We start from the raw sequence: 12,395 nt of genomic DNA, 5'->3' as shown, positions 1-12,395 counted from the left end.
TACATGTGGTTATAGTTAAGAGACTGCTGTGGGGCTCACAAGTGAATTTGAACTTTTACACTGTGGGGAAACTGAAAGGGTATGGACACTTTTGAGGTTGGACTGAATGCATTTTGTGCTCTGATATACCTTCAAGCCCATATAGACCAGGAAGTGGATCGACCCCTAAGAACTCCTGTTTAATTTTGTGGTTCACAGTTGGTGGGATGGTTTGGGAATGATTGTAAGGGGGGGGCACCTTGTTGAGAAGGTGTGTCATTGGGTATGAGCTTTGAGGTTTCAAAAGACTTGTGCCATTCCGAGTGACTCTTGTCCTACAACTACTTTGGGGTCAAGATGTAACTCCTGAGCTGTGCTTTCCACCATGCATTTGCCAATCTATGGTGTATTCTATTGCTCTTCAGGCACAAACCTAAATAAACTCTATTCTTTCTTAAGTTGCTTTGCTCATGGTGTCTTATCGCAGCAATGGAATAGAACCAAGGCAATGTTATTTGGGAAAAAATAAGATTATACAATAATGATAAATGAGATTAAATAACTCTGATAATTTGTTTTCTTTGCTAGATCAGAGATTAGATTTTAAAATCATTGGCATTGGTTACATTTTTTGAGATAATTTAGATACAAGTCAGAAAGTTATGTTACAATTATACAGTACAATTGATATGCCAAAATAAAATGTCCTAGATGAGCACAATTTTTGAAAGGTTGAATTCCCAAAACAACTCAATAAGTAACATTGAGTGGCTGATGTATGGAATTGTGTGGAATGAAAATTTTCTTAATGGAAAAGCAAAGAGAATGAGTTGCGACAAGGTCATGTGCAAATACAGGGAAGGACACTGACCTAAAAGCAACCTGCTATGATAAAGAAAATCAGAGAGACAAAACTGCCAGCAAGTAATTATTTAAAAGAGACATGTTAATTGATAGTTTTAAAAATGAAGGTCTTGTAATAATTTCAAGCTATCTGCAATGAATATTAAGCTCAATAAAAACTTAACTTTCAAAATGCTAATACTTAAATAAATGCAAGACTCACAAAGAGGTCCCCCAGGCAAAGTGTAAAATTTACAGCTGTAAAAATTAATTTACATGAAAGAGTTCTCATGCCTTCAGAAACAGCTTGGTCAAAGAAAGTGCTAAGCAGCCCAAATATTCATGAAAGAACATGTAGAGTTAAGCAGGAAGCATTGACAGCTGCAATCATTTATTTTTCAAAATGCTTCTCATGCTATAGCATACCTGCTAGATACGAGGTAGAAAATAAAATGCAAAAAAAATTTATGAAAGAAACAGCCAGAGGGCCTTTAACACCTTTTCAAAACCACTATTCATATGTCCCTGAATTTTAAATTAGAATCATATCAATGAGAATTAATTTTATGCCATTATATTTCCCAAATATTCCCTTTGGTATGAATATGTCACCCAATAAAACACAAAAGAGAATTTTAATTTTAATTAATTATAGAAATGAGAAGACTCAAATTTCAATATATATTTGCCGAAATACTATAATATAAAATGTGACTAGGAAATTTAGAGTTCTTTCATTCTCACTTACTAGTCATTAACTGATCAGAATGTATGGAGCTCATTGGTTGTGTGGTTGGCATACATTGAGGTTCTATCTTAGATGCTCCGTACCTTTAAAAATGGTTATTATCTCTTACTATGCTTTAGTTCTATAGTTAGGTAACTAAATTGGATAATCAGTTGGCTAACTTTCAAATTTTTATCTGCATTCTTTTTTAAATATAATATTTTTATTTAATCTTTCAGAATTTATTCATTCATTCAGAGTATTTTGATCCTATTCATTCCCACCCTCCCATGAGAACTCCTTCTCTGCCCTATACATTTTCTTCACTATTTTCCCTTATATTCTGTTAAAGAAATGAAATGTTTTGTGAAGATCCAGACTGCTGTCAATTGGAGGAATTCTCATTAGGGAGGTATGTCAACTTGGAAGGTCATGTTCACTGGGCCCCATTTAGCTGAAGTGTTATTAGTGATTTCCTCAGGAACTTCTTTTGAACATTCCAATGCTGTGGAATGATCCTTCTGTACACTGTGAAGATGCTCTCATTGTTAATAAAGAGCTGATTAGCCTATAGTTATACAGGTGGAGGTTAGGTAGGACTTGTGGGCAAAAGGAGAGCATGGAGAAGAAAATGGGTGGAAACAGAAGGAGTCAAGAGTCAGACTCAGGGGAAGCAGGAGAGGGACATGCTGTGTTGAAAAAGGTACCATCACATAGTAGAATGTAGATAAGAAGTATTGGTTCATTTAAGTTGTAAGAGCTAGATAGTAACAAGTCTAAGCTATCAGCTGAGCATTTATAATTATTAATAAGTTCTGTGTGGTTGTTTAGGAGCCAGCTGGAGGGAAAGAGCTAGCTAGTGATAAAAAAAATCCCAAAGACAAAAACAAAACAACAACAAAAACAAAAACAAAAACAGTTACAAATGGCACCCAAAGTTTGGTCATGTATAGCCACATAAAATCTGAGAAAGCTTAAAAAGGTTCCAAACACACTAAAATGGGGCAAGCATGGGTTCCTAGTCCACAGTCTCATGTTACCCTATGTACAGAGACATATGCCTCCTAGCACCTTCCAGCAGGACTGAGCCAGCCACCAGCCACTAGCACCATGTGATAGTACCATATACTAAGCTGAGCCATGGCTGATAAAATAATTTAAGATTTAACTCATGCTACCAAAGAACACTACAGGTGCTCAATAAAGCCAGATCAAAATGAAAGAATCTTCTAAACAGGTTATAGTCTGTTTAATAATTTACATAAGCTTTGGAATAGATATAGACAATTATAGAAAAAAATAGTTCAAAAATAAGAAAGTAGTTAAGAAAGGAGTAAAGTAGTATAAAGGAAAAGAGTCATTTAATAATAGTAAATACATAGGGAATCTAGATGTTATTGTACTTCCTTTAACTTTTTTGATTGCTGATAAATGAACAATAACTGCTAAGAGACATTGGATTAGGGAAGATGCTGGATTAGACCAACATATATATTTTAAAAAAAAAAAACCTTGATTTTTGAAGTTTATTGAATTTAATTATATGATTTTTGAAGATTATTGAATCTTCTTTAATTTCCCAGAACGACTATTAATCTCAAAATATTTTACGTTGGTATTGATTTTGGTTTATTCATATAAATTAAAGATTTTTATTAGTCTGTATGTATATGTCTACTCTTGTTTGGGGTATTGTGTTTATATAGTTCATCAAAAATATGTTACATAATTAAAAATATAGGTTAATAGACATCTAAAATAATTAAACTTGTATGCATATTAGGTATTTTTCATGGTTAAATATACAAATTTAGATAGATGGTCCTCAAACACTTCAATGACCTACAGAATATGGCATTTAAGATGTTTAATAACTGAAGGCTTTTTATGACAGTGAGACACATCTGTTCCCAAGAGCACTAATTTAATTTTTTTTTTAAAAAAAGATGGCATCAAAGAACCTCTGTATGGACTTTGCTTTCGTTATGGGAAAACTAGCCATTTGGCATAGTGCTCCTCTTATCTTGACTGCTGTCAATATGCTGTCCAAACTGGACCAGAAGGACACAAAAGAAAGTGACTGCCAAAGTTTCTCAAGCAAAATAGGACAGTTTTTCAAAATTCCCTGCTTCTCAAAAATGTTTGTCAGATATACTAGGCCTATAGACCAAAGTTAGATGCACCAACATTACAGAAGAACTTTGGATGACCGTCTAGACAACCAGATATCTCTGTTGCTAGGAAATATTGGAAATATTGAACCTTTCTGGGATCTTTGATAAATTTAAAGACTAAACGATTAGCAGAAAGTTTTCCTTAGTTATGGTAAATTATATATAAAACTTTAGACTAAAATAGATAATAAAATATCTGATTTTACCAAATTCAAATTAACTGAATATTGTAGCTGTAATTCTGACTTGATAACTGTTTTATTGTATATATCTCTGTTATGTTAAATTTAAACTTTCCTTTTTAATTAGATAAAAAGTGGATAATGCTATGGAATAATACTTTTGTACAGTGTGAAGATATGTTGTTCTCATGTTTAACAAAAAGCTGACTGGCCAAGAGCTAGGCAGGTACTGGTTAGGAGAAACTTGTGGACAAAATGAGAGCACAGGGAAAAAAGGGATAGATTAAGGAGAAGTAGACAGTCAGATGCAGAAGAAGCAGGAGGTGAACTTGGTGTGCTGAAAAAAGTTTCCACCCAGTAGTAGAGCACTGATAAGAAATACAAGTTAATGTAAGTTGTAAGAGCTAGTTAGTAATAAGTCTAAGGTAATGACTGATAATTTGTAATTAATAATTTCCCTGTGTGGTAACTCTGGGAGCTAGCTGGTGGGACAGAATTGACTGATGGACAAAAAACCTTACCTACATGCCAACATCATATTATTTGTCTCTTACCTGGTGCTATATTCAGTTCCATTTTCTGCTAAGTCCTCACAACTCTGAAGTTATTGTTGCAACACACAGTAGCAGTGACATATGTCCACATTTTTCAAGAAATTTAAAAATTTGTAATTTTCCCCAATCTTTCATTTTTCAAATGTTCTATTAAGCAAAATAACTTAATATGGTTACTGCATAAGACCTTGAGAATGAATTTTACTTTGAGATTATGAAAAATTAATTTTGTATTCACTTATAAGAGTTTGTTTGAATAGAGAGCCTTTAAAATCTCCATTTATTCATACCTATATTGTCTATTATTTATTTTATTGTTGAATTTCTTAAGTGTTATTCACTTATACTTCCTTCCTTATCCTTAGTTTTCAAAATTCTGCATGGGTTTTCAGTCTTGATGCGATGTGAAATGCTAATGTTTGCAAACGATATCTCTTTACTACATCTTCTTCCTTTTTTTTTTTCAGGCTTCACCATGTATTGACCTCCAGCTTTGTAATTTTAGCTTTGCATACCATGTCTCTTAAGATTTCCCATTTTCACCAAATTCATGTTTTATAGTGAAGAACTTACCTTTGAAACATTATTTTCTCTGGAAAAAATACAAGTAGTTTTCATCATGAGGGATTAAAATATGCATCATTCTATTACCCACCACAGCAAGACCTTTATTAAGATCTGCAAATTTTCCAATAAATTTCTTCTGAAAGCATTCATAGTTTCTTTCTTCTACTTTCTATTGTCAGATCTTTGAGAATCCAAATTATATTAGTTATGGTGTTTAGTCTTCTATTTTTGTATATTCATTAAATCTCTCTAGAATATAAATTTTCATATGACCCATCCCCATGAATTATCTCTACAATTATGTATTATGTATTTTTTAAAAAGCATTACCATTATTCCTTATTTATATAAAACAATGTAGTCAAAGACTTTATAGCCTGTCATTTTTAAGTGAGTCTTTCAATTCTTCTCTTTTCCCTGATAATATCAGCCTATAATTATATCATTTCACAATGTCTTCAGTATGCTATATTTCAACCTACTTACTGTCCTATTTTATACGTCCTCTAAAGTTCTGGTTGTATGATAATGTTTAAGAGTTTTTAAGCATAGTTTCAGTATCAAAGTGATCTTACTCATCTCCCTCTGTTGTGAATGAAGTTCCTTTAATAAGGTGTACTCCATAACATTAATCATTTTTCCACTTATTTTATGCTAAAGTATAAATATGTATGTTTTGTCACATATGTATGAATTAATTGATGATGCTATTACTTTAATTGTCACATTTTGATTGAATAAGTTGATGGTATGGTACATCATATATGATAATACATTGTCTATATTTTAGAAATAAGTTTTAAGTCATTGAGGAAAGAACTATAAACACAAAATTTGTATAACTCTAATGAGTTATATAATAGATCTGTAACTGGTTAATTTTTAATGTAAGCCACTTAATAAGTAAATTCTTTAAGATGAATAAAACGTGGAGATTATAGCCTATTAGAATATAGATCTGATAAATTTGTAAGAATAATGATCCCCTGAATAACCATTAAAAATGATTCAAGAATATGCACAAAGAAAAGATCCAAGAATTTCTTGTACTATGCATCTTAAAGTCAGAGAAAACAGTTCATAGAAGAAAGTTTATGGTTATTTATCTTTAATATACTGATTAATTTGGGCTTGTTGAAGCTTGAGAATTTCTTTCTGTGAAATTTTTTTTCATGCATTGTATTAATTTATAAGGAAAACTTGTAAAAATAAAGACTGGTAATTTTCTTGTTGTCTTCATTAGTAAAAATCCATTTAGCCAGTAGTGTAAATATTACAAATAGAGTATTACTTCACTGGTTAAAAAAAATCACACCACAAAATTTCCAGGCCAGGGATGGACCTAGGAAAAAAACTATCTAGAGGAGGTAACACAGACCCAGAAATATAACCATGGCATTTACTCACTAATAAGTTGATATTAGCTATTAAATAAATGAAAATCGTGCATCAGTCAACAGACCCAGAAAGACTGAATAACAAGGATGTTGCTAAGTAGGATACATGGATCTCCCTAGAAAGGAGAAATAGAATAGATTTTGTGGTGGACTGGGGGTGGGGGTAGGAATGGGAATAGGGGGGGTCAGATTGGGAGGAATGCATGTAGGAAGTGAGCACAAGTGGAGACCCCAGGAACTGGAGGCCATTTGGAGAGCAATATCAAAACCTAATGCAATAGAAACTCAGAATTCTATAACGGTGGCACTGGTGATGACTCCTAGCAATAGAGGATACCTCAACTAACTGGACCCTTTCTGTAAGCAGGCAATGCTAAGTTTGAGACAATAACCGAGCCACAACACCTTCAAACTACAGTCTATCTTGCCTACAGGATATGTGGTGCCAATGGAGAAAAAACAGTTGTTCTTACATGGTCTCATCTGAGCCCCACACCATGAAAGATAGCCTATGCCTGAGACTCTGAAGGTAACCAGAAACCAAAGGCTAGATAGAGACCTATGATAAGAAAAATAATAAAATGAACCTTAATAATATTTTGCTATACTCATAGATAGATATGTGCCTTGCCCAATTTTCAATAGAAAAGTTTCTGCCAGCAGTGTATGGGTCACTCCCTTCAGAGCTCTGGGAGCCGCGTAGAAGAGGAGAAAGAATTGTAGGAGCAAGAGGAGTAGATGAAAGCAGGCATCTATGGCACACGTAACCAACTAAGCCGGGCTCATAGGGACTCACAGAGAATAGGGTGGCAATCTTGGAGCCTTTTTGGGTCTGGGCTATGAACTCTGCAAATATGTTATGGTTATTAACTTGGTGCTTTTGTGGGAAACCTGACAGGGTAGGTGGTGTTTCTCTGACTCTTTTGCCTGCCTTTACTTCTCCTGGGTTACTTCACCATGCCCTGATATGAGGATCTATGGCTAGTCTAACTGTAACATGTTGTGCATTCTTAGGTTGATATCCCTTGGAGGGAGGACTGCTCTCTTCTGAAGGGAAGCAGAGGTAGAGGACTGGATCTGGAGGAGATGGGAGGTGGAGGAGACTGGGAGGAGTAGAGAGAGGGAGACTGTGCTAGGGTTGAGATGTATAATATAAGAGAATTTTAAAAAGGAGTATCCACTAAAAGGAAGACATACTTTGAACTACTATTTATGGTTAATTTTGAAACACTTATGTGTGACTATTAAAAAATGTGGAATACATGTTACAATAATCTAGAACTGTGCAAAACACAAAGATGATAATATATATATATATATATATATATATATATATATATATATATATATAAAATCACTGAGACACAGCAATATATTGTGCTCAGGGGTAAAAGCAAGCTCTGCTTATTGGGTTTTATTTTAACAATTATTTCCCAAGATAGATGTCACAGTTGACAGGGTATCTACTTTAACCTCACCTTATTCTTCAAGGTATACCTTTACACAGTCACCGTTTTAGAAGTAAGATGTTCTATTTTGAAAGTTTCTTTGTTCACTGCTCACAGTTTAGTGTAGAGTGCTCCTTCTTAATATGTTCTTTTAAAGCAAGATTCAAAAATGGTGGGGCATCCCAGATATGTCTAGTATGGGTCACCTTTCTGTGGGACAATGGTCTTGTACCCTGTAAAGATCTGTCACTTGTATTGGTTTAATAAAATGAAGATTGGCCAGGAACCAGGTAGGAAGTATATGTGGGACAACCAGAACAGGAGAATTTTTGGGAAGAGGAATGGCTCAGTCTTCAGTCATCACCGAGATGCAGAGAAGGCAAGATGAGAATATCTCACTAATAAAAGGTACCAAGCCACCTGGCTAACACAGACAAGATTTAGTTAATAAGAAGCCTGAGCTAATAGGTCAACCAATTAATAATTAATGTAAGCCTCTGTGTGTTTCTTTGACACCAAATGGCCATGGGACCTAGTGGGTCAGAAACCTCTGTCAAGACCACCTTGGCAGGGAAATTTTACCCTGTACAGGAAATGTTTCACAACAATTTTTGGAGGGATTCTTCATGATAGTTGTTAAGTCAAAACCAAAATGATTTTTGGCAAAAGGAGCCAATATGTCAACATTTGGTGTGTGTGTGTGTGTGTGTGTGTGTGTGTGTGTGTGTGTGTGTGTGTATTTGTGTGTGTGTAATAGTCTGTTGCAGAAGTTAGTTATGGGGCTAGGTGTCCCATGATTCCTAGGTGAGGACTGCCTATGTCATGTCATGACTTAGGTCATCTATGGGGCAATGTCCTATAGGATGGGACTAGCTTCAATAATTGTTTTGGCTTTTAGACCTTTCAATCAACACTTGTTACTACAGGTCTATTTAGTAATGGTACCCTGGCATATCAAATAGGGCAGAGAATGAAACCCAGGTACTAGAAAGATTAGCAATTTACATGCCATGCTAATGGTGCAAGGTGTCTCGAAGACGGTAGGTTGTCATTGAATTTGGGTTTCACTAGTAAAATTTGAGAGCCTTCAATCTTTATGTAGACTATCTTTCAGTCTGGAATCCCATTGTTCCTCTCAGAAGGTAGAGCATTGAGCATTGTCCCTTACAGTACTTACAATCTTTCCAAAGACAAAAAACCCTTTTTCTTAGAAACTCACTGAGAAGTAAGGCAGTGGTAGCTCATGCCTTTAACCCCACCACTTGGGATGCAGAGACAGGTGACTCTCTGTGAGTTCCAACCAGCCTTGTCTACAGAGCTAGTTCCAGGACAGTTGAGGCTACTCAGGGAAACCTTGTCTTAAACACCAAAAAAGAAAGAAAGAAAAAAAGAAAGGAATGAAGGAAGAAGGAAAAAAGAAAGGAAGGAAGGGGGAGAGAGAGAGAGAGAGAGAGGAGAGAGAGAGGAAGAGAAAGAGAAAGAAAGAAAATCACTGAGAGTTGTCATTTTCCAGCATTGTGGCTTCCAATAGCTGTATTAAACATTTCCTCTTAGAATCTCTCTCTTTAGCATTTCTGAGGTTTTAAATTACTATTTTCTGGCTTAAGGTTGAAAGTTTAGTAGAAATAGTTTTCTTTTTATTTTTTTTCTTTTTTTGGTTGTTGTTGTTAGACTCTTTAAAGTTAGCTTTTAGTGTCTAGAGTATCATTTTTTTCTGTTGTTTGTTTTTGTGTGGAGCAAATTGAGTGATGAACTGAGTTCCCAGCAAATCTCTGATCTTAGATTATTTGTTTATTCATTCAGAGTTCTGGCCCTTGTGCATGTGACAACCCCCTTATCCAGTGATGCTTTCCCAACTATGTCTATCTTAGTTTTTGAGAAAAATACTTTCACTGTACTCAGAGACCAGAAGCTAACTAGAAGACAGGCCAAGGACGTCTGCAGACTTCCCTTCTTCTGTTCTGGGATTGCAGAAGCACTGTGTTCACTGCACTGAATTTCATGTGGTGCTGGGAATCTGAGCACCAGTGAAGCTGCAGTAGCACAGGATAGAAAGCTGAAGATTTCAGGATACAGGGGCTTAACTTGATGAAGCCCCAGACCATTGCTTCTAATTGAAGCCATCTGCCCAGGCCCTCAAGTGACTGCATCAACCACTGCTGCTCTTCTCAAGGGTTATCAAGTGGACTGCTGTCAGACCATTAATACGAGCACCCAAATGGCTCTGTTCCCTCCTCTACACCCAATCACACTTACCCACAGTGATTGGGAAGATGAGTAGAGGTTACCAAGAAAAGAAATGAGATAATTCTTTTGATCAATGCATGCCTAACAGAAAAGAGAGAGAGCTGGAAAACATGAAGGACTCCTTTGAAGTGATTGTTTAGTGTTTACCATGGAGCTGGTGCTTTATACCAGCAATGCGGATTTACAGTGAGTGCTGTCCAAATCAGACAATCTGGAATGACTTCTTAACCAACCCTAAAATTTCTTAAGTGAGCATAAACTTTGCTTCTATGCTGGCTCACCAACCGATGTTGGGTACTGGGGTTTGGTAGGTACCTTGCAGGGTTTTCTGGTCTTATGACATGGAGCAAGGAGGCAAACATATACAAGAAATATTACCCATCAAAACAATACAATTTAATTAAAAGAAACAATGTTTCAAGAAATAAGTAAACAAGGAAGCTAAGGAGCTTAAAGACATTCATTGTCAAAGGACTGGGATATATATGTATCAGAAAGTGAGATTTCTGTGTCATTAGCAGGTGTGGGGTTTTTGTCCATTCTCTTCCTGTCAGAAGACGGGATGTCCAGACTTCCGGTAGCCGACACTTTTCTTATCCTCTCCTGTATGTGTTAGTTTTGCATGCTAATTTTGTTTCATTTTGTGTAAGACCTTCAGACTTTACTCTGATGTTTCAAGTCTACAATATTCCTAGAGTAAATTATGCTAAGTAGTTTGTACAAGCATGGGATTTAATAGAACATATGGGTCTTATAAAGTATTTGATATACCAAACCAGGTCCATAGCTTTAACAGCACTCATCTTCTGCCAAATATAATTTCGACTTATTTTTAGGTTAAAATATTTTTTCTTTGTCCTGAAGAGAGGGGTGTAATTGCTCGTTTGTAATATGCGGTACTTCAATTAGCCACAGTTAAAAGAGTTGAGTCTTCAAACACTAAGGAAATTGAAATATGAGAATGACAGAATAGCCTGGGAAAGTTAAGATGGAAAAATTAGTTAATCTTTTATACACCCTCTTCACCAGAAAATTGTAGTTATTTCATTAACATACACTTAAAATTTTTATGTTCCTGTAGTATAAATTTAAATTTGGATTTAAAAATCCCAGATACCTACATCAAAAGGTTTTGCATCATTTAAAATAATATTTTAATTGTTCCATCTGGCATTTGAAATATTACTCTACTTATTATGAAGCAGGTGTTATACAAGTCTGAATATTCTGCCCTTAATTAAAACATTGCAAAGTTAGATTACATTTTTTGTTTGGAAATGTAAAGTCTAACATTAGTACGCATGAATAACAAAATATATAGAATGATAAGTTTTATTAGATAACAGATTATTAAATGTTATTTCTTCAATTCTATATTAAACATGCATTGTTTCAAATTTGGGGCATATAATAATAGGTATTATAAATACTTGCATACTATGTTAAAACTTGATTTACTTATCTCAAGTGAGAGATTTGGGTGCACTCTTTAGTATCCTAAGTTTCAGAAAAACAGCAGTCTATTTTTGAAACAAAATTGACAAGTAGTTTCGATTTTTTGACAGGGAACAAGAGTTATGCATATCTAAACAGTTTTGATAAGCTGTTTTCCTGCCCATCTTTGTTCCTGGTCTCTCTTCAAAGTAGCCTGAAAATTTATCAGCACTGTGTCAAATTTTCTTTCAAGAAATAAGCCTTTCTCTCAGGGGCACCAGGACCCCAAAATCTTTCTTACCTTGGAGAGGTCCCAGGGAATCCCAATTCCTTAGAATCTACCATCTCAACAATCCTACAGCCAAACAGGTACCACAGATGTCTCTCTTCATAATAATTTCATCTCTTGTGGAGGCAGTTACAAAAACGTTAATTCAACATAATTACATTGTAGTAGTCACCAAAAATATTATTGGTATGGGTTCTATGCATGACAAATTACTTGAGGAGCATAAAGAATATTTCCTTTATGACTTACAAAGGTCAGTAATTTGTTTGGTCAGTTCATGCATTTGCCATATTTACTTGTCATGAGAGTTTAATAAGTTTCTTTAAAATTACTCAATAGTATTTGTATAAATAAATTCTAGAAATATTTGTGTTGTTACTGAAAATGGACAATGAACCTAATTTACTAAATAAATAATGATAAATAACAAATAACCATAAAAATCACCATCTTTAAAATAAAAATAAACTTCATATAAATTAAAACAAACCCACTCAAACTATGAAGCTGAATTAACTGAATGTTCACTCATAAGTGGGAAGATCACTTGTGAT

The sequence above is a fragment of the Microtus pennsylvanicus genome, chromosome 14 (genome assembly GCF_037038515.1).
Source record: "Microtus pennsylvanicus isolate mMicPen1 chromosome 14, mMicPen1.hap1, whole genome shotgun sequence".
Lineage (NCBI taxonomy): Eukaryota > Metazoa > Chordata > Mammalia > Rodentia > Cricetidae > Microtus > Microtus pennsylvanicus.
Note: the sequence above shows the minus strand (reverse complement) of the source record.